The sequence below is a fragment of the Loxodonta africana genome, chromosome 3, assembly GCF_030014295.1.
Source record: "Loxodonta africana isolate mLoxAfr1 chromosome 3, mLoxAfr1.hap2, whole genome shotgun sequence".
NCBI lineage: Eukaryota > Metazoa > Chordata > Mammalia > Proboscidea > Elephantidae > Loxodonta > Loxodonta africana.
Genome location: NC_087344.1, coordinates 151,442,599 through 151,467,696, shown reverse-complemented (window position 1 = coordinate 151,467,696; position 25,098 = coordinate 151,442,599). Strand labels below are relative to the sequence as shown.

The following is a 25,098-nucleotide window of genomic DNA, read 5'->3' as shown; positions in this document are numbered from 1 at the left end:
AAAACAGACTGTGGCTGTATAAGTGTCGGACCTCTGTCTTTACAGCCTCAAGAGCGTGTGATCAATTTTGAGTTACAGCAGATGAGGTTAGTCTGGTTTGTCTAAGTGTGTAAATGTTAAGCATTATTAATTGTTTTATTGTAAATCTGACAAATAGATGCTTGTTGTAAGAAAACTTACTAAAAAAAGAAGTGTATAAAGAAGAAAATGAAAGTTATCCTGTCTCGTGAACCCACTTCCAGATAAACCACTGCTGACACACTTTTCTATACTCTACATAGGAAGCTGTGGTGGCTTTGGAGTGTAATGGGAGCTGTTTGCCCAAGGGACACACAAAGTCCCAAGTCCTGCCCTGACAATCATCTGCCCTCCCTGGGCAATGAGAAATGGGTGAAGGCAGAGAAAAGGAAATAACACTATTGTTTGCAGAAACTTCACCTTGGGACAGGAAACACTGGCAAATGAGGCAGAGTTTGTGGTTTATGATGGAGACTTAAAGAGCTGTGCTATTGCCCTAAACCCAAAGTGAATTTTACCTCGTTTCCTGAGATGCGAATGATTTTTTTTTTTTTGCCATCCATCCAGCTGAAAGTGACCCTATATTACAGAATAGAACTGCTCCCATAAGGTTTCCAAGGAGCGACTGTTGAATTCAAACTTCCAGCCTTTTCAGTTACCAGCCAAACTCTTAAGCACTGGGCCACCAGGGCTCTGAATGAAATGATGGAAGTCAATAAAAGGAGAGAGGCAGAGAAAGCAAGACCGGTGAGCCCACTCACACAGGTCAACCGTACTCAAGTCCTGTCTGACAGAGGACTGCCTTGAGATTAGTCTGTGGAAACTATGGATGCTAAATTAGTATTTACACACCTCTACTGAGATCTTTGGAAACTCTACGGGCAGTTCTACTCTGTCCTATAAGGTGCTGTGACTTGGAATCGACTCGACGGCACTGGGTCTGGGTTATTGAGATGAGTTGTAATCAACTTGATGGAAACGGGCTTGCTGTTTTTGGTTTTTATTGAGATAGTCATATATATAAGTTGGAATCAACTTGACAGTAGTGTTATTGGGTCTGGGTTTTTGCTGCGATACTCATAGGTACGAGTCAAAATCCACTGGACAGCAATGGAAATCAGGTCTGGTGTTGGGATGCAGTCATCAACTTCTGAGGGGGTTCCATGGTGTAATGGTGAGCACTCTGGACTCTGAATACAGGGGGTTTAATTAAAGTTTTTTTTTTTTTAAATCTTTAGTGAATGAAACTCGTTACCCCCTTTTCCGTGTCCCCCTCCTGATGGTCATTTAGAAGCCAGAAAGGTTTCAGACTGGAAGGGAAGAAACAGGAGGGGAGCCCCAGGCTCCCCAGAGCACTCAGCTGCTCCAGATCCCCCTCTTGCTCCCCGCGGCCTTTTAGGCCTCGCAGCCTGTCCCTTCGTCCTCTTCTCTCCTCCTCAGAAACTGAGATTCCAGAAACCCTCAGAAAATAGCTGAGGAAGGAGAAGAGACAGGAAAAAACAAAGGGGAGAATAGGAAAGAAAAAAATGAGAAAGTAGGGAGGGGAAGGCAGAGGAACTGGGCGTTCACAGCAGCAGTTTCAGTTGCTGGGTGTGGACCACCACGCTCCTCACTCAGGAGCGATCCCATCCCTTCCTGACCCACCCGAAAACCCAAACCCGGTCCCACCGATAAACCTCAAAGCAGCTTGCCTGGCATTTGTTCTTGCAAAGTTTCCTTTCACAGTGTGGAGAGGTGAGGTGGATTAAATCGGTGGGCAACTGAGTGGAAGTCAAGTGAAGCGCCTTGGTGGCTCCCTTGGTGTTGACTAGCAGTTGATGCAGGCACCAACTTAGATGCCCTCATTTTTTCACCTTGCAGGCTGTCTGCAGGGGGTAGACTGGAAAATCAAGGCGTAACAATGTTTCTTTAAAGAAAGAAATAGCCAGATAATTGGTTATATGGGTTGAAAGTGGTTTTCTCGGGAGAACAGGGAATGTAGAAAGGGATCAGGGGACTTCAGTTTTTCATAACAAACTTTTGGGCGTATATTACTTTGATAAAAATACATACTAAAAAAAGGTCATCGAAAAAGAGGAAGACCCTCAACAGGACAGATTAACACAGTGGCTACAACAATGGGCACAAGCGTAACGATTGTGAAGATGGCACAGAACCGGGCAGTGTTTCATTCTGTTTTAAGTAGGGTTGCTATGAGTCAGAACCGACTCAGTGGCACCTAACAACAGCAACAATGAAAAGAAAAATAATTTCGTTGTTATGTAGAATGTTTTTAAAGTTCATCATTTGTATTTGAATTGAAATTTTGATGTAGTCATATATATCACTCTTTAAAGGTTCTGGGGTTTGTGTCATCTGTAGAAATTGTTACAGGGCAAGGCTTCCCAGCTCAGGACTAAGCTCTGTGTGACCAGGAATGACCGGGAGAGGCTCAGAGGTTCCACATGAGCAAAGGTTTATTAGGGACAGAAAGAAAGTAAAAGGCTCCGGAAGGAGAGAGGGAGAGGGATTTCTACCTAGCTAGCCTCCAGTCTCTCAATGAAGAAAGGATTCCCTGGGGCTTATAAAAGTTTTTTGGGGGAGGGGAGAAGGCATTATCTTTATTCGTTAGATGGGTTGAGATTTCCAGGAGAAGGGGAGGGATTATGAAAATCAAATGCACAGGAAGTTAGAATTCAAGATGGACTTCCTCACAGAGCTTGCTGGAACCAAGATGGAGTCTGTCACAAAGGCTGCCAGGAAGTCCAACAGGACTTATTTGAATCTCTATTTTTTTATTTCTCTCCTCATGAAGCTCGTGCTTTCCTCCATTTTTCTGAACCTATACAGTGTGTTTATAATAGCTGTTTTAATATCTTGTCTACTGATTCTGTCATCTGTTATTTCTGTTATTTGATTTTTCTCATGCTTATGGATCGTGTTTTCCTACATCAGGGTTACTCAAAAGTTTTTCTTCATATACTCCTTTAAATATTTTAGGACTTTGCTCTGGGATGCCGTGAAGTGACTTGCAAACAATTTCATTCTTTCCAGGCTTGCTTTTAAGCTTTGTTGGGGCAAGTTCAGAATATTCTAGGCTAATGTGGACAGGGTATTAAGGCATTACCCCTTCTGAAGACTCTCCTTCCTGCCACATGTGTTAGATGCTCTTTCCATTCAGCCTGGTGGAAACATACACTGTTACTGCCTTAGTCTGAGCTCTGTCATATACTTCCTGTGGTACAGTGCCTCCAAAGAGCTATTTCACATATTTTGTCTTGTCTTCTAGTGGTTTAAGTTAGAACAGTAAATACCATTTTCTCTAACAACAACATGGCTCAAAGCAGAAACCTGTATACTTTTCTTATATTTCACAATTAAGGGGGGGAAAAAAAAAACCTACCTTCGACGTTATTTCCTATCTCCCATACCTAATATGCAAAGTGTGGTGGCATAGTGCTGAAGTGCTAAGTCTCCTCACAAAACAGGCCCACAGTTCAAATCCACCAGGCACTCCCTGGAAACTTTATGCGCCACTTCTGTTCTGTCCTATAGGGTTCCATTTCTTCTCAATCAATGCCCTCACTTTAACTTCAGACACCATTCAAAGTTGAGAATTCATTTGGCATTGTAATTCAGCCACTCTTACAATAAGATTCTGTGTTAGATTTTCGGCAATATCAGCTCTGTTACTATAAGAAATAAGGCTTTCTTTCAGGAAGCAAGTTGCAACTTTGAGGTGTTTTATGTGGCGCTTGAACTGTAACTCTGAAGCCCTGAGCTCCTCTCTCTTATCACTTCGTCTAATGAAAGGAGGACCAACCAACCAGCTTCTGTACTTCTCATTCTGACAAAACTGTGGAAATTTTTGAAACGTGTGATCACCCAGAGCCTCGCTTCTCACCAATACATGATCTCTTTCTGTTGATATTTGGCATATTAAAATTGCCACCTCATGCCATGGATTAGCAGCAACCTGTTTACTACTGGAGGTAGAGTTGTCAGTACTTTTAGGACTAGCCAGTCTTGAGGACCAATTTAGAAAACTCATCCTTATGATTCTGTTCCTCTGGAGCCACTCTCAGTACCAAATGTCTCAGGCCGGATACTCGAGAGAAGCAAAACCAGTGAAGCATGTGTATGGGGGTGTGTGTGTGAGTGTATGCATACATAACTGTGTGTGTGTATATATATATATGTATATATATATATGTATATATATATATATATATATAGCTATATATGGGTATAAAGAGAGAACTTTATCTCAAGGAAATTGCTCACATGGTTGTACGGGGTAGCAAGTCCCAAGTCCATGGGTCAGACATCAGGCTGGAGGCTTCTCCCATCTCATGTACCTGCAAGGGCTCATGAACCCAAGACTGGCAGGTAAGGTGGCAGGCTGCTACCTAAAGTCCCAAGAACTGGATGTCAGACGGTGACCAGCTAGATGCAGGATCCAGAGCAAGCAAGCAAGGTTTGGCAAAACATCTATACATATATTGGATGCAGGCCACACCTCTGAAGAAAATCCCCTTACCACTGATTGGCTTATCATGTCAGATCACATCATGCAGGATGACTACATCACTATATAACTGCCAGATTACATCATTACATGAATGCCAAACCACTGAGAATCATGGCCCAGCCAAGTTGACACACAACCTTAACCACCACACATTACCAACCCAGTGATTACCTTAAGAATTTTCCCAATTGGTAACTAAAACAACCTATAAATAATTTTATCTACTCCTCTAAAAATGTTAAGTCCTGTTTCAATACACATTAATCTACTTTTCCTTCCTGGGAAAGGTAAATCTCATGATAGTCAAAGTCAAATAGATGTTCACATTCTAAACTTGCCTCACTCTAGTTTCACTGATGATCAACCCTGATGACAACCCTTCTAAAATATTTTTTGCTTATGAAAATGAACTAATAACACACCTAAGTACTTATACTGTTATGGTGTAAATTCCAAATATTCTGCTATAAAATAATATTTACTAAGAGGTCATCCTACTCAGATAACTTTGGTGGGAATACGCCATTTCGGTAAAACCCTAAGAGAATTGATTTTTGACTGTATAAACAGGTTCTTCCTTGAGGGGATCTACCTCTCTTTCATTCAAAGAGCTCTGTGCTTGTGAATTTGTTGAGGGTCTGTCACTGTCTATTGCTGTGATTCAAGTCAGACTACGTTCACCAGACTTAGTGTGTTTCTGCTTATGCAAATCAAGTAAGACGTTAATAGGTTGCCCATCTATTGCATTTCTAGAGACACCGACCAAGGAGTTAATGCCAAAGAGCTTTGAGGGACAGACCATTCTGATTACTGCTTCAGCTCTGTACTCAACGTAGTAACTGAGGTCACCTTGTCCTTTAAGGTTAAATGTTGTGACTTGACCCTTCCAATCCCATCTTCCCATCATCCCCATTCATTTCAATGATCCCAGTTCCATGGTAGCAGTTCCCACTGTCTTTCATCAAATGACCACCATAGAGTTCTCTGAGGATGTGAAAACAGTTCTGTAGGATCTATTTCTCACAGCCTTGTTGAAGGTAGTGTCTTCTGACCTTTCCAGGGGATAAAAGTAGGGGCGAATGAACATGTCTGTGGAGTGTACAATTAATTTTTACTCAAAGGATTTGGACTTTTTCCCTGGTTTCTGAGAGAGAATCTCTAAACACCTGAGATTTTCCCAGTGATTGGAGTCTTTGTAATTCCTGAAGGGGCTCCAGGTCACACCTGAGAGTTTATGCTCAAGGAGCAAGAGGGACCTCTTTGAGAGGATAAAGAGGAGAAGTCCCCAAGAGGCTGGTTTAGAGGGGTATTGCCAAAGGAAAGGAGTAACCAAAGGATCCTGAGATATCTGCAAGTTACTTTGAAATGGGGTAGAAAATACATACATATGGAGAGATGGACAAAGCTAATGTGGAAAATGTTCATTGGTAAGTGCGTGAAGCATAAAGTCACTACTCTTTCAACTTTATGTTTGCAATTGTTTTGAAAAAGGAGATTTGGAGCTCTTGTCACAGGTTCTACTTTGTTCTCTGGAGATGAACATTCTGAGAGCGAAAGGTTAGGTTTCCAAGATGAGGACCACAGGAGCGGTGAAGGTTCCTGGTGGCCAAGGGCAAGGTACAGCTGTTGGGAGCCCCAAGCCGCTGAACAGTTGCTCATCGCCTCTCACCTCTCCAAGCCTGGGCAATTCTGGGACTCTTCTGCATCAAACAGGCGGAGGAGAGAGGGCGCAAAACAGCTTTCCCTGGCCGGGAATCGAACCCGTGTCGCGGCGGTGAAAGCGCCGAATCCTAGCCACTAGACCACCAGGGACCTGCTGGGGCTGGTGTAATCCCCCGCCTGCAGATAGTACATCTCTTCTCACCAAACTCGGGAAGCCAGGACGCCTACCCTCTACTCCTGCGATCGTCCCCCAAGGCCCTTTCCTCCTGTCTTCTCGAAAACGCCCGTCAGCCTGCAGCACGCCGAGGGCTGTCAGGTCTCCGCAAGTTTCGGAGTGAACTGGCTCTTCCTCGCCGCCGCACTTCAGACCTGACATAGAGGTGCGCCTTTGTGCGGCGGCAGCGTGTGAAGAGACGGTGGCTGGGGTCCAGCGGAGGGCACGAGCCTGCAGGGAGGAGGTGCCCAGGATGGGAAGAGGGCCGAGCATGAGCGCCCAAGAACTCCAACATCAAAAAGGGTTCAGATGCATACAGAAACGGAGACAGCCTGGATGAATAACTCTTTGAACCAGGGCCCCGGGACCCCTTATTGAACTCCGGATTTGCCCCCGAAATTCTGCTGCCCCTGCCTTTTTTCCCATCTTTGTTGATGGCAACTCCACCCTTCCATATGCTCAGGCAAAAAGTGCGAGCTGTCCTTGGCGCCGGTCTTTTCCTCACACCCCACATCTAATTATTAGGGAATTTTCGTGTTCTCCACGGTGGTACAGTGATTGAGAGCTCAGGCTGCTATGTAGAGTCCGTAGTTGGACTCCACCAGCCGCTCTTTGGAAACCGTTTGGGGCTGTTCTACCGCGCTCGCTGTGAGTCCGAATAGACTCGACCGCAGTAGACCTTTTGGTTTTTTGTCCGTCAAATGTGGACGTTGGTCTATACAGTTCCTCCCTTTCCTGAGCGATGAATTTAGACGAAGGGCTCTCCTGATAAAGGCGGGAGATCAGTTTAAGGCGTGGCCCTCCGCTTGCTCAGACCTTAGGGTTCGAGACCCTTAATTGCAAGGCCTGGGGTTGGGCTGCCTTTGCCCCTTTTATTTGGCTCTGTCCCTCAAAATCAGCCTGTTCCTGCCCTGTCTTGGGAAGTTGGGGACATGCCTGAGACCCCTTGCTCGACTGGCCTCTCGAGGTCAAGAAACCAACTCCCTTCGGGTTCTGTCTGCAGAGAATCTTCAAAAGCGCTTTTTTTTCCGTTTCTTGAACTGGGCCCTACCCAGGCGTGCGATATGCGGGGGCGCACGCCGTGAGTTTGTGGTTCTCCAGTAGCCCGCTTTCCTCTGCCTCTGTAAAGAATCCAGTGCAGGTCTTCAAGGCTGGCTTGGCCTGTGTTGCTTGTTAGATATTTTCAAAGAGCCAAGTGCCCTAAGACCCATGTTTCAGCCTTTGCTAAGGTACAGCTAAAACATGAAGGTGTGATTAAAGTAGTGGACTGAAATTGAGTGGCACAGAACAAGAGACGCCACAAGTGTCAGAGAGGGGACAGACGGGAGGAGCTGAGGCAAAAGGGCTTCTGAGGAAAGAGTGCAGGTCAGGCCCCAGGGAAAGTGCAGGGTAGGGCCTGGAGGGAGGCTTCCGGTGTTCCTGGGTGGCCCGGACGTGTGGATCATTTTGCGTGTGTGCCTGTGTGATAAAATAGATAACAAAACGCTTGCTATTTCAACCACTTTATGCGCACAGTTCAGTGACAGTAATTACGTTCACCATGTTGCGGAACCATCACCACTATCCGTTTCCAGACTTTTTCCACATCCTTAACAGAAATTCAGTGCCCCTTAAGCAATTTTTCCTGCCTTTTTCCCTCCCACCCGCCCCTGGTAACCACTAATAAACTTTGTTCTCTACGCATTTGCTATTTTAGAGATTCCAAGTAAGTGGGATCATATAATATTTGTCCTTTTGTATCTGGCTTCTTTCATACAGCATAATTTTTCTAGGTTCTTCCATGTCTTAGCATGTATCACAACTTCCTGTTTATGGCTGAATAATATTCCATTGTATGGATATGCCACATTTTGTTCATCCATTCATCTGCTGATGGACACTTGGGTTGTTTACACCTTTTGGATAATGTGAATAATGCTACAGTGAACACTGGTGTACAAATATCTGTTTGCATTCTTGCTTTCAATTTTGGGGGGCATATGCCTATGCCTAGTAGTGGAGGTGTTGGGTCATCTGGGAATTCTATGGTTAACTCTTGAGGAACTGCCAAACGTATTTCCAGAGGCTGTACCATTTTACAATCCCTTCAGCAATGGGTGCGGGTTCCAATTTTCCACATCCTCAGCAATGCTTGTTTTCCGGTTTTCTGCCAAACGGTTGAGCACTCGGCTATTAACTGAAAGGTTTGTGTTTGGAACCCACGCAGAGGCGCTTCGTTGCCATCCAGTTGATTCTGACTCATAGCGACCCTATAGGACAGAGTAGAACTGTCCCATAGGGTTTCCAAGGCTGAGATCTTTACAGAAGCAAGCTGCCACATCTTTCTCCCGCACAGCGGCTCCTGGATTCGAATTGCTGACCTTTCAGTTAGCAGTCAAGCGCTTTAACCACGGCAGCACCAAATTACAGCCTTGAAACCCTATGGGGCAGTTCCCCACTGCACTCACGTGGTCGCCGTGAGTCCTAACCAACTCCATGGCAACTACCAGCAAGTGGGGGGATGAATAACATTGCACATCTTTTCATGGAACCAGCGCCATTAAAGGGGCCACCGAGGCGCTGGTCCGAAGCCCCGGGGCGAGAGCCTTCACAGCTCCTGGGCTGTGGGGAGCTGGAGAGCCAGAGAGCTTAGTTCTGAAAATGGAAACTCTAATGAGCTGCGGGATCTCGAAGCTCTCGGGGCAGGGCCCTCCTCCAAGTCCTAGCTTAACGGATAGGCGCAGAAAACTACATTATGTCCTAACTGAAGCCGCAGACTCCTTTGCCTGAGGGATTGTTGGTGCTTTTCCCGAGGGCTTTCTCCAGCACTTTGCTGCTGGCAGTCGAATTTCAAACGTAGTTGAATATTCTGTGCTGGAAGCCAAGGTACTTGAAAACTGCAGGTCGTACAATTTTCATGGGCAAATTCTTAGGTTAGCTCACTCGCCTGGTTCCCGTAGTGCAGTGCTTATCACCTTCGCCTAATGCGCGAAAAGTCCCTGTTTAGAAACCGGGCGGAAACAGGATTTCTTTTGCGGATAGACAAGTGTTCGCCAAAAGCCTTGTAAGGAGAAAAAGGGGGGGGGGGGGGAGAAAAACATTGCAAGAAGACTTCCAATTACTCAGCATCTTGAGCCAGACCTCATTTCTCTGCTCTAAATCAGATGGCAGACCAGGACACAATTCTCATCTGGTTCTTGAGAGGCGGGGCACCAAACGAGACATGCTTTATGTTAGTTTTAGTTCCTGAGAGTTCTAAAGGTTCTCTTTGTTCTCTTCTATCACCTGAACCTTCTCCACCGGCTGACACTGAAAAAGAAAAGGGCCTCAGGAAGCACCGAGCGACCCCTTCGGGCAAAGGAGACTGAGCCTCCCGATATTCCCTGGCTTAGGGTTCCTCGCCTACCCTCGAAACAAGGACAGTGGGGCCCCACACGTTTGCTTTGAGTTCTCACACCAAAAGCAAACGAAAGTGGCAGGAACAAGAGAAAGAGATAACAAAGAGGCATTAAAGCTAAGCCTTGAGGGAAATGACCAGTCAAGGCAAATGCAGTGAGCCTTGGTTCGCTTGGTGCTTACTGAGGCCCTTTCCAGGACTTTGCTGCTGGCAGTGGAATTTCGAACTGGGATTGAATTTCGTCCACTGAAAGCCGCAAAAGTTAAAGAAGAGCAGCAGAGAGTTTCCCCGGGTGTTTCTGTAGTGTAGTGGTTATCACGTTCGCCTCACACGCGAAAGGTCCCCGGTTCGAAACCGGGCGGAAACAGTTGGTCTCTACTCCTCAAAGCGGAGTGCTACTTTTTCTCATTGCTTTAGATCTAGAATCAGACTCGAGTCCCAGTAAGTCCCAGAGGGAAATGCACAAACTGTGATGACCCATAGGAAGGTGCAATACAACCAGAAGTACTGCAAGATTGATGCCACTTTATATGAACCTAAATCCTGGGGTGTATCTATGGAAATGGATCCTAAGAGGGTAGAAGCAGGGCGGAAGGAACATAATGTTGGATACGGCTAGGTTTCCTTATTGACATAGGTGCACTAGATAGAAATTCTGGAGCCACTGTGTTTTGAGCAGCTGCCAGCAATTCTAAATTGTTCACTTGAAGCAGTTGACTGAAAACTTGCACCCAAAGGTGGCCTACAGTAAATGAACTTGAAATGCCAGAGCGTCTTTGATGCATTTATTGTAGAGGAAAATACCGAAAGCCTTAGGGGGATCAGAAAGCTACAGGAAATTTATCACGTAAGACATGTTCATTCACCCATATCTACAGCCCCAGGTACGGTCAGGAAGACATTACCTTTAACAAGTATGTGAGAAATACATTTAAGGGACCTGTCCTTGCATCCTCAAAGCATTCTGTGGTGGCGATTTTATGAAGGATAGTGGGAACCACTGCCGTTGACCTGGGATTTCTCAAATTAATGGGAGTCTTAGTGAGTGAGGGTTGCTAAAGAAACAGAACGAGGGATTATAAATAGATAGCTAGATAACTAATGGTGATTACAACTTCTTTTGTAATTATAAAACCATAGAACCAACTTAATTTCCAAAGTATATGGCGAGGGTTAAATAAATAATGCTAAACCCAAACCCGTTGCTGTCGAGTCGATTCGGACTCATAGCGAACCTATAGGACACAGAACTGCCCCACAGGGTTTCCAAGGAGCGCCTGCTGGATTCAAACTGCTGACCTTCTGGTTAGCAGCCCACTACACCAACCCAAACCAAAAACCCGGGGCCGTCAAGTCGATTCCGACTCATAGCGACCCTATAGGGCAGAGGAGAGCTGCCCCATAGAGTTTCCAAGGCGCACCTGGCGGATTCGAACTGCCGACTCTTTTGTTAGCAGCCGTAGCACTTAACCACGACGTCACCAGGGATTCCAACCACTACTCCACCGGGGCTTAAATAAATAACACTACAAATAAATAATATGGGGGGAAAAAAACTTCTTAGTCAAAAACAACTCCCATGATTCTTTCAGTCATTTCCGAGTTCTCAGTTTCCAAGCGAAGAGGATAGAAGGGTGACTACCATTTCTCTCTGCCTTTCCCTAGTAAGATTTATGGAGCAGAAACTCTGGGAATATCTTAACACGTGCAAAAACCTGGGGACCGTCTCTGGGTGGGCTCGAACCACCAACCTTTCGGTTAACAGCCGAACGCGCTAACCGATTGCGCCACAGAGACCACAGGTGACCCCACTTGTTTGTACAAGGAGTGAACGCCTTTGCACCACCGGACGGTGCCAGCGGCCTTCTGCAGTACGACCTGCACAAACCCTCGGAAAATCCGGCAGGTTGGGGTGACAAATGGTGTTGTTGATCGCGTTAAAATCAGTGCGTTGGGTGAGTCTGAAGCTAGGAGGGCAGCCGAATGGCCTTCGCCCCTCCTTGCTCCTCCTCCGCCTCAGATGCCTGCGACCCCCGGAGACCCCGGGTCTGCAACCCCTGCCTGACCCCAATAGGGTCCAAGACACTGCTGCTCCGCCTTCGCCCGCCCGCCCACACCATGGAAGCCCCCCACTCGCCTCGTTTGCGGTAGTTGGGCCCGAGCGCGGAAAATAAGTGCGGAAAGGGGAGCGGTGAAGAGGGGCGAAGGAAAGCAGGGAGGCGTGGGCGAGAACAAGACCTCCAGGAGGCAGGTGCAGAGACTCGGGCCAGGTGCTGGGGAGGGGAGAAAGGTTTCTGTCCTGCAGCACAATGCGGAGGGAGGAGCTGAGAGATGGCAAGAAGTGAGAGAAAAGCAGAGCACCTGTGGCTGTTCAAGAACAAAACAGTGTGAATGTTTTTATGTCAATAAAGTTTAAAGACCAGTGAGCGCTGACGGGTTTGTGGTGCGCCGTGATCGTATAGTGGTTAGTACTCTGCGTTGTGGCCGCAGCAACCTCGGTTCGAATCCGAGTCACGGCAGTGTCTGGCGCTAATTTTGTCACTCACTGGCGCGCTTCGTTTGGTTTGCAGTTCATTCCCGCACGGGCATCGCTCCCCATCTGCGCCTAGAACTAGAAGGCAGCGGGCCTTACAGCTAGAGGTCAGAAGGGAAGGAACCCCGACAGCGTGCATACCTGGAGCCAGGTCTAAGGGAAACCTTGAGTGCGCCCCACATCCGGGCAAAAGGTGAAATGCCTCTCACTCAGCCTAACAAGCACCTTCCACTGTTGAGATGATGTGGTCATAACCGTTTTCCTGGTAAAGGTATTTCAAATACCAGCTGGGCTTTTGTACACGAAAACAGAATAAACTTTTTTTTTATTAACTTCTATTAAGCTTCAAGTGAACGTTTACAAATCCAATCAGTCTGTCACATATATGTTTACATACATCTTACTCCGTACTCCCACCTGCTCTTCCCCTATTGAGTCAGCCCTTTCAGTCTCTCCTTTCGTGACAATTTTGCCAGCTTCCCTCTCTCTCTATCCTCCCATCCCCCCTCCAGACAAGAGCTGCCAACACACTCTCCAGTGTCCACCTGATATAATTAGCTCACTCTTCATCAGCATCTCTCTCCCACCCGCTGACCAGTCCCTTTCACGTCTGATGAGTTGTCTTCGGGGATGGTTCCTGTCCTGTGCGGACAGAAGGTCTGGGGAGCATGGCCGCCGGGATTCCTCTAGTCTCAGGCAGACCATTAACTATGGTCTTTTTATGAGAATTTCGGGTCTGCATCCCACTGATCTCCTGTTCCCTCAGGAGTTCTCTGTTGTGCTCCCTGTCCGGGCAGTCATCGATTGTGGCCGGGCACCAACTAGTTCTTCTGGTCTCAGGATGATGTAGGTCTCCGGTTCATGTGGCCCTTTCTGTCTCTTGGGCTCCTAGTTGTCGTGTGACCTTGGTGTTCTTCATTTGCCTTTGCTCCAGGTGGGTTGAGACCAATTGATGCATCTTAGATGGCCGCTTGTTAGTATTTAAGACCCCAGACGCCACATTTCAAAGTGGGATGCAGAATGTTTTCATAATAGAATTATTTTGCCAATTGACTTAGAAGTCCCCTCAAACCATGTTCCCCAGACCCCCGCCCCTGCTCCGCTGACCTTTGAAGCATTCATTTTATCCCGGAAACTTCTTTGCTTTTGGTCCAGTCCAATTGAGCTGACCTTCCATGTATTGAGTGTTGTCTTTCCCTTCACCCAAAGCAGTTCTTATCTACTGATTAATCAATAAAAAACCTTCTCCCTCCCTCCCTCCCCCCTTCGTAACCACAAAAGTATGTGTTCTTCTCAGTTTTTACTATTTCTCAAGATCTTATAATAGTGGTCTTACACAATATTTGTCCCTTTGCCTCTGACTCATTTCGCTCAGCATAATGCCTTCCAGGTTCCTCCATGTTATGAAATGTTTCACACATTCGTCACTGTTCTTTATCGATGCGTAGTATTCCATTGTGTGAATATACCACAATTTATTTACCCATTCATCCGTTGATGGACACCTTGGTTGCTTCCAGCTTTTTGCTATTGTAAACAGAGCTGCAATAAACATGGGTGTGCATATATCTGTTTGTGTGAAGGCTCTTGTATCTCTAGGGTATATTCCGAGGAGTGGGATTTCTGGGTTGTATGGTAGTTCTATTTCTAACTGTTTAAGGTAACGCCAGATAGATTTCCAAAGTGGTTGTACCATTTTACATTCCCACCAGCAGTGTATAAGAGTTCCAATCTCTCCGCAGCCTCTCCAACATTTATTATTTTGTGTTTTTTGGATTAATGCCAGCCTTGTTGGTGTGAGATGGAATCTCATCGTAGTTTTAATTTGCATTTCTCTAATGGCTAATGATCGAGAGCATTTTCTCATGTATCTGTTGGCTGCCTGAATATCTTCTTTAGTGAAATGTGTGTTCATATCCTTTGCCCACTTCTTGATTGGGTTGTCTGTCTTTTTGTGGTTGAGTTTTGACAGAATCATGTAGATTTTAGAGATCAGGCGCTGGTCTGAGATGTCATAGCTGAAAATTCTTTCCCAGTCTGTAGGTGGTCTTTTTACTCTTTTGGTGAAGTCTTTAGATGAGCATAGATGTTTGATTTTTAGGAGCTCCCAGTTATCGGGTTTCTCTTCATCATTTTTGGTAATGTTTTGTATTCCGTTTATGCCTTGTATTAGGGCTCCTAGGGTTGTCCCTATTTTTTCTTCCATGATCTTTATCGTTTTAGTCTTTATGTTTAGGTCTTTGATCCACTTGGAGTTAGTTTTTGTGCATGGTGTGAGGTATGGGTCCTGTTTCATTCTTTTGCAAATGGATATCCAGTTATGCCAGCACCATTTGTTAAAAAGACTATCTTTTCCCCAATTAACTGACACTGGTCCTTTGTCAAATATCAGCTGCTCATACGTGGATGGATTTATATCTGGGTTCTCAATTCTGTTCCATTGGTCTATGTGCCTGTTGTTGTACCAGTACCAGGCTCTTTTGACTACTGTGGCTGTATAATAGGTTCTGAAATGAGGTAGAGTGAGGCCTCCCACTTTCTTCTTCTTTTTCAGTAATGCTTTGCTTCTCCGGGGCTTCTTTCCCTTCCATATGAAATTGGTGATTTGTTTCTCTATCCCCTTAAAATATGACATTGGAATTTGGATCGGAAGTGTGTTATACGTATAGATGGCTTTTGGTAGAATAGACATTTTTACTATGTTAAGTCTTCCTATCCATGAGCAAGGTATGTTTTTCCACTTAAGTATGTCCTTTTGAATTTCTTGTAGTAGAGCTTTGTAGTTTTCTTTGTATAGGTCTTTTACATCCTTGGTAAGATTTATTCCTAAGTATTTTATCTTCTTGGGGGCTACTGTGAATGGTATTGATTTGGTTATTTCCTCTTCGGTGTTCTTTTTGTTGATGTAGAGGAATCCAAGTGATTTTTGTATGTTTATTTTATAACCTGAGACTCTGCCAAACTCTTCTATTAGTTTCAGTAGTTTTCTGGAGGATTCCTTGGGATTTTCTGTGTATAAGATCATGTCATCTGCGAATAGTGATAACTTTACTTCCTCCTTGCCAATCCGGATACCCTTTATTTCTTTGTCTAGCCTAATTGCCCTGGCTAGGACTTCAAGTACGATGTTGAATTATAGCGGTGATAAAGGGCATCCTTGTCTAGTTCCCGTTGTCAAGGGAAATGCTTTCAGGTTCTCTCCATTTAGAGTGATATTGGCTGTCGGCTTTGCATAGATGCCCTTTATTATGTTGAGGAACTTCCCTTCAATTCCTATTTGGTAAGAGTTTTTATCATAAATGGGTGTTGGACTTTGTCGAATGCCTTTTCTGCATCAATTGATAAGATCATGTGGTTTTTATCTTTTGTTTTATTTATGTGATGGATTACATTAATGGTTTTTCTGATATTAAACCAGCCTTGCATACCTGGTATAAATCCCACTTGATCATGGTGAATTATTTTTTTGATGTGTTGTTGGATTCTACTGGCTAGAATTTTGTTGAGGATTTTTGCATCTATGTTCATGAGGGATATAGGTCTATAATTTTCTTTTTTTGTAATGTCTTTACCTGGTTTTGGTATCAGGGAGATGGTGGCTTCATAGAATGAGTTGGGTAGTATTCCGTCATTTTCTATGCTTTGAAATACCTTCAGTAGTACTGGTGTTAACTCTTCTCTGAAAGTCTGGTAGAACTCTGCAGTGAAGCCGTCCGGGCCAGGGCTTTTTTTTGTTGGAAGTTTTTTGATTACCGTTTCAATCTCTTTTTTTGTTATGCGTCTATTTAGTTGTTCTACTTCTGAATGTGTTAGTTTAGGTAGGTAGTGTTTTTCCAAGAATTCATCCATTTCTTCTAGGTTTTCAAATTTGTTAGAGTACAATTTTTCGTAGTAATCTGAAATGATTCTTTTAATTTCATTTGGTTCTGTTGTGATGTGGTCCTTCTCGTTTCTTATTCGGGTTATTTGTTTCCTTTCCTGTATTTCTTTAGTCAGTCTAGCCAATGGTTTACCAATTTTGTTACTTTTTTCAAAGAACCAGCTTTTGGCTTTGTTAATTCTTTCAATTGTTTTTCTGTTCTCTAATTCATTTAGTTCTGCTCTAATTTTTATTATTTGTTTTCTTTTGGTGCCTGATGGGTTCTTTTGTTGCTCACTTTCTATTTGTTCAAGTTGTAGGGACAGTTCTCTGATTTTGGCTCTTTCTTTTTTTGTATGTGTGCATTTATCGATATAAATTGGCCTCTGAGCACTGCTTTTGCTGTATCCCAGAGGTTTTGATAGGAAGTATTTTCATTCTCGTTGCATTCTATGAATTTCCTTATTCCCTCCTTGATGTCTTCTATAACCCAGTCTTTTTTCAGGAGGGTTTTGTTCATTTTCCAAGTATTTGATTTCTTTTCCCTAGTTTTTCTGTTATTGATTTCTACTTTTATTGCCTTGTGGTCTGAGAAGATGCTTTGTAATGTTTCGATGTTTTGGACTCTGCAGAGGTTTCTTTTATGACCTAATATGTGGTCTATTCTAGAGAATGTTCCATGTGCGCTAGAAAAAAAAAGTATACTTTGCAGCAGTTGGGTGGAGAGTTCTGTATAAGTCAATGAGGTCAAGTTGGTTGATTGTTGTAATTAGGTCTTCCGTGTCTCTATTGAGCTTCTTACTGGATGTCCTGTCCTTCTCCGAAAGTGGCGTGTTGAAGTCTCCTACTATAATTGTGGCGGTGTCCATCTCACTTTTCAGTTCTGTTAAAATTTGATTTATGTATCTTGCAGCCCTGTCATTGGGTGCATAAATATTTAATATGGTTATGTCTTCCTGATCAATTGTCCCTTTTATCATTATGTAGTGTCCTTCTTTATCCTTTGTGGTGGATTTAAGTCTAAAGTCTATTTTGTCAGAAATTAATATTGCTACTCCTCTTCTTTTTTGCTTATTGTTTGCTTGATATATTTTTTCCATCCTTTGAGTTTTAGTTTGTTTGTGTCTCTAAGTCTAAGGTGTGTCTCTTGTAGGCAGCATATAGATGGATCGTGTTTCTTTATCCAGTCCGTGACTCTCTGTCTCTTTATTGGCGCATTTAGTCCATTTACATTCAGCGTAATTATAGATAAATAAGTTTTTAGTGTTGTCATTTTGATTCCTGTTTATGCGTGTTGTTGGCAATTTCATTTTTCCACATACTTTTTTGTGCTGAGACGTCTTTCTTAGTAAATTGTGAGATCCTCATTTTCATAGTGTTTGTCTTTATGTTAGTTGAGTCGTTACATTTTTCTTGGCTTTTATCTTGAGTTATGGAGTTGTCATACCTTTTTGTGGTTACTTTATTATTTACCCCTATTTTTCTAAGTAAAAACCTAACTTGTATCGTTCTATATCGCCTTGTATCACTCTCCATCTGGCAGTTCAATGCCTCCTGTATTTAGTCCCTCTTTTTGATTATTGTGATCTTTTACCTATTGACTTCCATGATTCCCTGTTATGTGTATTGTTATTTATTTATTTTTTTAATTAATCTTAATTTGTTTGGTTTTGTGATTTCCCTATTTGAGTTGATATCAGGACATTCTGTTTTGTGACCTTGTGTTGTGCTGGTATGTGATATTATTGGTTTTCTGACCAAACAATATCCTTTAGTATTTCTTGTAGCTTTGGTTTGGTTTTTGCAAATTCTCTAAACTTGTGTTTATCTGTAAATATCTTAATTTCGCCTTCATATTTCAGAGAGAGTTTTGCTGGATATATGATCCTTGGCTGGCAGTTTTTCTCCTTCAGTGTTCTGTATATGTCATCCCATTCCCTTCTTGCCTGCATGGTTTCTGCTGAGTAGTCTGAACTTATTCTTATAGATTCTCCCTTGAAGGAAACCTTTCTTTTCTCCCTGGCTGCTTTTAAAATTTTCTGTTTATCTTTGGTTTTGGCGAGTTTGATGATAATATGTCTTGGAGTTTTTCTTTTTGGATCAATCTTAAATGGGGTTTGATGAGCATCTTGGATAGATATCCTTTCGTCTTTCATGATGTCAGGGAAGTTTTGTGTCAGGAGTTCTTCAACTATTTTCTCTGTGTTTTCTGTCCCCCCTCCCTGTTCTGGGACTCCAATCACACGCAAGTTATCCTTCTTGATAGAGTCCCACATGATTCTGAGGGTTTCTTCATTTTTTTTAATTCTTTTATCTGATTTTTTTTCAGCTATGTTGGTGTTGATTCCCTGGTCCTCCAGATGTCCCAGTCTGCATTCTAATTGCTCGAGTCTGCTCCTCTGACTTCCTATTGCGTTGTCTAATTCTGTAATTTTATTGTTAATCTTTTGGATTTCTACATGCTGTCTCTCTATGGATTCTTGCAACTTATTAATTTTTCCACTATGTTCTTGAATAATCTTTTTGAGTTCTTCAACAGTTTTATCAGTGTGTTCCTTGGCTTTTTCTGCAGTTTGCCTTATTTCGTTTGTGATGTCTTGAAGCATTCTCTAAATTAGTTTTTTATATTCTGTATCTGATAATTCCAGGATTGTATCTTCATTTGGGAAAGATTTTGATTCTTTTGTTTGGGGGGTTGGAGAAGCTGTCATGGTCCGCTTCTTTATGTGGTTTGATATGGACTGCTGTCTCCGAGCCATCACTGGGAAACTAGTTTTTCCAGAAAATCCGCTAAAAAAAAAAAATGCAGTCAGATCCCTATCAGAGTTCTCCCTCTGGCTCAGGCTATTCGGATGTTAATGAAGCCGCCTGACTGGTATGCTGGCTCCAGGCTCTGAAAACAATCGCTGCCTCCCCATATTTGTTCGTTTTCCGTCTCTAAATCTGTGTTTGTTGTTCAGGGTTCGTTGATTGTTATGTATGTGATCGATTCACTTGTTTTTCCGAGTCTTTTTTGCAAGAGGGATCCGGGGTAGCATTCACCTAGTCCGCCATCTTGCCCCCCCCCCCAGAATCAACTTTTAATGCGTTTATACTAAAATCCAAACCTCCTGCCATAGTCCGTTTGCGGGCCATGTCTCTCACCGCTTGTCCCTCCTTTTTTATGCTAACAGTACATTATTGAAGTGTATGAGTATCACTTATTAATGAAGATCAAAGGCCACAGCCTTCAGTATGGATTGCACCTCAACATAAAGAAAACAAAAATCCTCACAACTGGACCAATGAGCAACATCATGATAAACAGAGGAAAGATTGAAGTTGTCAAGGATTTCATTTTACTTGGATCCACAATCAACAGCCATGGAAGCAGCAGTCAAGAAATCAAAAGACGCGCTGCATTGTTTGGGTACATCTGCTGCAAAGGACCTCTTTAAAGTGTTGAAGAGCAAAGATGTCACCTTGAAGACTAAGGTGTACCTGACCCAAGCCATGGTATTTTCAATCACATCATATGCATGTGACAGCTGGACAATGCATAAGGAAGACCAAAGAAGAATTGATGCCTTTGAATTGTGGTGTTGGTGAGGAATATTGAATATACCATGGACTGCCAGAAGAACGAATAACTCTGTCTTGGAAGAAGTACAACCGGAATGCTCCTTAGAAGCAAGGATGGCGTGACTGCATCTTACATACTTTGGACATGTTATCAGGAGGGATCAGTCTCTCGTGAAGGACATCATGCTTGGCAAAGTACAGGGTCAGCAGAAAAGAGGAAGACCCTAAACAAGGTGGATTGACACAGTGACTGCAACAATGGGCTCAAGCATACCGATTGTAAGGATGGTGCAGGACCGGGCAGTGTATCCTTCTGTTGTGCATAGGGTCAGTACGAGTCAGAGCCGACTCGACAGCACCTAACAACAACAATACAGAAATCTTTAGTGAACAATTACTGAATTTTGACAAATGTAATCAAGTTACAGAAAGTTTCCATCATCCCACCAAGGTCCAAGGAGCTCCTTTCTGGGTAATCCCCATCCCCTACCCCCTCCCGGTTTAATTAATCACTCTTCTGAGGTCTCTCACCAGAGATTAGTTTTGCCTATTCTTGAAATGCACATGAATGAACGCACATTTTTTGTGTCTGACTCTATTTCTTTTTTTCCACACAACATTATGTTTTCAAGATATGTCTATGTTGTTCGTCTATCACTTCTTCATTGTAGTATTGTTGATGTTATTCCAATGTGTGAGTAAACCACAGTCGATGGACATTTGGGCTATTTCCAGTTTTGGCTATTGTGAAAACGCTCCTATGAGTATGCTCGCCTGAGTCTTTGTGTGGACACGTGTATCCATTTCCCTTAAAGTACTGGAATTGCTGGATCAAAGACTAGGTGCCAGTTTAACCTTGACAGAAGCTGCCAAACTGTCCCCTAGGATGGTTTCTCACCAACAAAGCCGGTTGCAGTTGTTCCACATCCTTGTCAGCACTTGGTGTTCTCTGCCTTTTAAATGCACCATTCTGGTGGGTTTGTAAGGGTACATTTTCATGGTTTAAATTTGTGTTTCCCTAATGAGTAATGACATGGGTCTTGTTTTCCTAAGCCTTTTGGCCATTTAGAAATCCTGCTTTGTGGAGAAAGTTTATTCAATATTTTGCACACTGTTATTTCAGTTGACTTTTTATTGCTGATCTCTAAAAGTTCTGTATACAAGATTTGAGTCATTTTGCAGATAATCATGTTGTAAATATTTTCTCCCAGTCTGTGGCTTGCCTTTTCACTTTCTTAGGTGGTTTTTCATGAACAGAAGCTTTTAATTTCAATGAAATCTAATGTATCTAAAATTTTTTTTTCTTTATATATAAGGCCGATTGTGTTCTCTAAGAAAAATCTTTTTACCCCAGGGTGGTGAATGTATTCTCCCCAATTTCCTTCTAGGGACTTTACCATTGTTGTTTTAATTTTTGAATCTCTGACATCTCAGATTCCTCTCCTGATCACAATAAGCTTGTCTTGGCCTCACAGGAATCTTCTCTATATTGCAAAACATTCACAATAGTTACCCGCTTTGCTCTCTGACAGCTACAGGAGCCATGCGTCCCTCCATCTCCCCCTTATTACCCCTCCATCTCTGACATTCTCTCTCTCCTTTTCTGTAGCTGAGAAACCCCGAAAAAACTGAAACAGAATTGGAGAGGCCTAGTCTAATCTGTGTTCAAGAATGCAGGCTCTGGGTTAGGAATCTGATTCAGCCCTTGTATGGCCTGGATAGGTGTGTTAAACTTCATGTGCCTCAGCATTTTCATCCTTTGAAAGTTAAGTTTTAACAAAGAAAAAGCAAAAACAAACAAACAAACAAAAACCACTGGTTGGGAAAATCGTGCCCTTTCTTCCAGCAGTCGCTGTTCTTGGTGCAGTGCTTACCATGTTGCATTCACACCCAAGGTTCAAGTGTTCCCACTCTGGGAAAGGTGAGGACTTGCCTGCTCACCGGAAACCAGGTTCTGCTTTGGTTCAAACTGGAGACAGAGATACAACTGGACTAGATCACCTGTCCTCCCACCCCCAGCTACTGAGGGCTCAGTTCCAGAGGACTCTGACTTCACTGTAGCTTTAGATCAGGAAATTTCATAACATGTTTTTTTCCCTTTCCTTCCTTCTTTGATCTGTCTCCTGCACCTCTTCCCCTGCCCACCCAGAGGAAAGGATTCACTGCTATTCTATCCTGGTGTCCCTTTGATGTTCTTTTGGACAGGATGAAGGGGCCAGTTGTCCTTCCCCTACAGGAGTAGAAAGAGCAGCCGGCCCCAGGGGAACCACAGCTCACCCAGTGCGCCCTTTCGCATCACGCATGTGTGCTTGGCAGGGTTCCGAATACAGCTCAGCCTTAAGCTTCTCTGCAGGTTGAACCAGAAGGGTGTGGGGGTTCCAGATCGCCAAGGCAAGGTAACTGGGAGCTCCTAAAAATCAAACACCTATGCTCATCCAAAGACTTCATCAGAAGAGTAAAATGATTACCTACAGACTGGAAAAAAGTTTTTAGCTGTGACATTTCTGATGTCTAAAATCTTCATGATACTGCGAAAACTCAACTACAAAAAGACAAATAACCCAAAGAAAAAATGGGCAAAAGATATGAACGGGCATCACTAAAGAAAACATTCAGGTAGCTAACAGATACATGAAGAAATGCTCAGGATCATTAGCCAGTAGAGAAATGCAAATCAAAACTACAGTCAGATTCCATCGCACTCCAACTAGGCTGACATTCATCCAAAATACACAAAATAATAAATGTTGGAGAGGTTGTGGAGAGATTGGAACCCTTAAAAACTGCTGGTGGGAATGGAAAATGGTACAAGCACTTTGGAAATCAATTTGGTGCTTCCTTAAAAAACTAGAAATAGAACGACCACAGGATCCAACAATCCCACTCCTTGGAATATATCCTAGAGAAATAAAACCTTTACACGAACACCCATGTTCACTGCAGCACTGGAAGCAACCAAGGTGCCCATAAATGGATGAATGGATAAATAAATTACGGTATATTTATACAGTGGAATACTACATATCCACAAAGAACAGCAATGGATCTGTGAAACATTTCAGAACATGGACGAACCTGGAAGCCATTTTGCTGAGTGACATTAGTCAGTTGGAAGAGGACAAATATTGTATAAGAGCACTATTATAAAAACTATTACAAGAACAGAGAAAAAATATCCTTTGATGCTTACTATAGGAGGAGGGAGGAAGAGAGGGAGAGAGGGAGGGGGTATTCACTAATTAGATGGTAGATAAGAACTACTTTAGTTGAAGGAAAAGATAACACACAATACAGGCGAGGTCAGCACAACTGGACTAAACCAAAAGCAAAGAAGTTTCCTGAATAAAATGAATGCTTTGAAGGCCAGCGTAGCAGGCGTAGGAGTTTGGAAACCAAGGTTTCAGGGGACATCTAAGTCAACTGGCGTAATAAAGTCTATTAAAACATTCTGCGTCCTACTTTGGAGAGCAGCTTCTGGGGTCTTAAACGCTAGCAAGCAGCCTTCTAAGATTCATCAATTGGTCTCAACCCACCTGGACCAAAGGACAATGAAGAATACCAAGGACACAAGGTAATTATGAGCCCAAGAGACAGAAAGAGCCGCACGAGACAGAGACTACATCAGCCTAAGACCAGAAGAACTAGGTGGTGCCTGGCTTCAACAGATGACTGCCCTGACAGGGAACACAACAGAGAGACCCTGAGGGACTAGGAGAGCAGTGGGATGCAGACCCTAAATTCTTGTAAAAAGACCAGACTTAATGGTCTGACTGAGACTAGAAGGACCCCAGAGTTCATGGTCCCCAGACCTTCTGTTAGCCCAAGACAGGAACCATTCCCAAAGCCAACTCTTCAGACAGGGATTGGACTGGACAATGGGCTGGAGAGGGATGCTGCTGAGGAGTGAGCTTCTTGGATCAGGTGGACACTTGAGACTCTGTTGGCATCTCCTGCCTGCAGGGGAGATGAGAGGGTGGAAGGGGTTAGAACCTGGCGAAATGGACACGAAAAGAGAGAGTGGAGGGAGAGAGTGGGATGTCTCACTAGGGGGAGAGTAACTGGGAGTGTGTAGCAAGGTGTATATTGGTTTATGTGTGAGATATTGACTTGATTTGTAAACTTTGACTTAAACCACAATAAAAATTATTAAAAAAAAAAAAAGTAAATTCTGGTTTCGTGTAAAAAAGCCAGGCTTGTATTTGAAATACCTTTAGCAGGAAAACGGTTATGACCACATCATCTCAACAGTGGAAGGTGCTTCTAAGGCTGAGTGAGAGGCATTTCACCTTTTGCCCGGATATGGGGCGCACGCAAGGCTTCCCTTAGACCAGGCTCCAGGTATGCTCACTGTCAGGTTCCTGTCCTTCTGACCCCTAGCTGGAAGGCTTGCTGCCTTCTAGCTGCAGGTGGGGAGCGATGCAGTGCGGGAATGAAATGCAAACCAAGCCATATGAAGCTCGCCGGTACGTGACAAAACATGTGCCAGATACTGCTGTGACGCGGATTCGAACCGAGGTTGATGAGGCCACATTGCAGAGTACTCACCACTATACGATCATGGCGCACCACAAATCTACCAGCGCTCGCTGGTCTTCTTAAACTTTATTGACATAAAAACATTCACACCGTTTTATTCTGGAACAGCCACAGGTGCTCCGCTTTTCTCCCATTTCCTGCCGTCTCTCACCTCCTCCTTCCCCATTGTGCTACACCTTAAAAACCATTCTCTCCTCCCCAGGACCTCGCCTGAGTCTCTGCACAGGCCTCCTGGAGGTCTGGTCCTCCCCTACGCCTCCCAGCTTTCCTTCGCTCCACTTCACCAATCCCCTTTCCCCGTTTATTTTCCGCGCTCCCGCCACACCGACCGCAACCGAGTCGAGAGGGTGGCGTCCACGGCGCGGGCCGGCGGGCGAAGGCGGAGCAGCCCTGTCGTGGACCCCACTGGGCTCAGGCGGGGGTTGCAGACCCGGGGGTCTCCGGGGGTCGCTGGCATCTGAGGCGGACAAGGAGCAAGGAGGGGCGAAGGCCATTCGGTTGCCCTCCTAGCTTCAGATTCACCCAAACGCACTAGTTTCAACGCGACAACCTGCCGGGTTTTCCGAGGTTTTGCGCTATTGGCTCGGCAGAAAGCGTCAGGCACCGCCTAGCGCTTCACCGGCGTTCACTCCTTGTGGAAAGGAAAACGTTTATCTGTGGCGCAATCGGTTAGTGGGTTTGGCTGTTAACCGGAAGGTTGGCGGTTCTGAGCCCACTCCGGGACGCGCCCGAGGTTTTATAAATGTTAAGATGTCCCCAGAGCTTCTGCTCCTTACATCTTACTATATAAAGGCAGAGAGCAACTTAGTTAGCCTTCTATCCTCTTTGC

The 25,098-nt window shown here is 44.1% G+C and overlaps 4 non-coding genes across 4 annotated transcripts; 2 read left to right on the top strand and 2 right to left on the bottom strand.

Moving 5' to 3' along the window:
* Positions 1–6,268: 6,268 nt before the first annotated feature.
* Positions 6,269–6,340, bottom strand: TRNAE-UUC (transfer RNA glutamic acid (anticodon UUC)). The gene has a single exon. It is a non-coding gene; the product is annotated as a tRNA-Glu (tRNA).
* Positions 6,341–10,074: 3,734 nt separating this feature from the next.
* Positions 10,075–10,147, top strand: TRNAV-CAC (transfer RNA valine (anticodon CAC)). Its single transcript has one exon. It is a non-coding gene; the product is annotated as a tRNA-Val (tRNA).
* A 1,356-nt stretch (positions 10,148–11,503) lies between these two features.
* On the bottom strand, positions 11,504–11,577 carry TRNAN-GUU (transfer RNA asparagine (anticodon GUU)). Its single transcript has one exon. It is a non-coding gene; the product is annotated as a tRNA-Asn (tRNA).
* Positions 11,578–12,227: 650 nt separating this feature from the next.
* Positions 12,228–12,299, top strand: TRNAH-GUG (transfer RNA histidin (anticodon GUG)). The gene has a single exon. It is a non-coding gene; the product is annotated as a tRNA-His (tRNA).
* Positions 12,300–25,098: the final 12,799 nt, after the last annotated feature.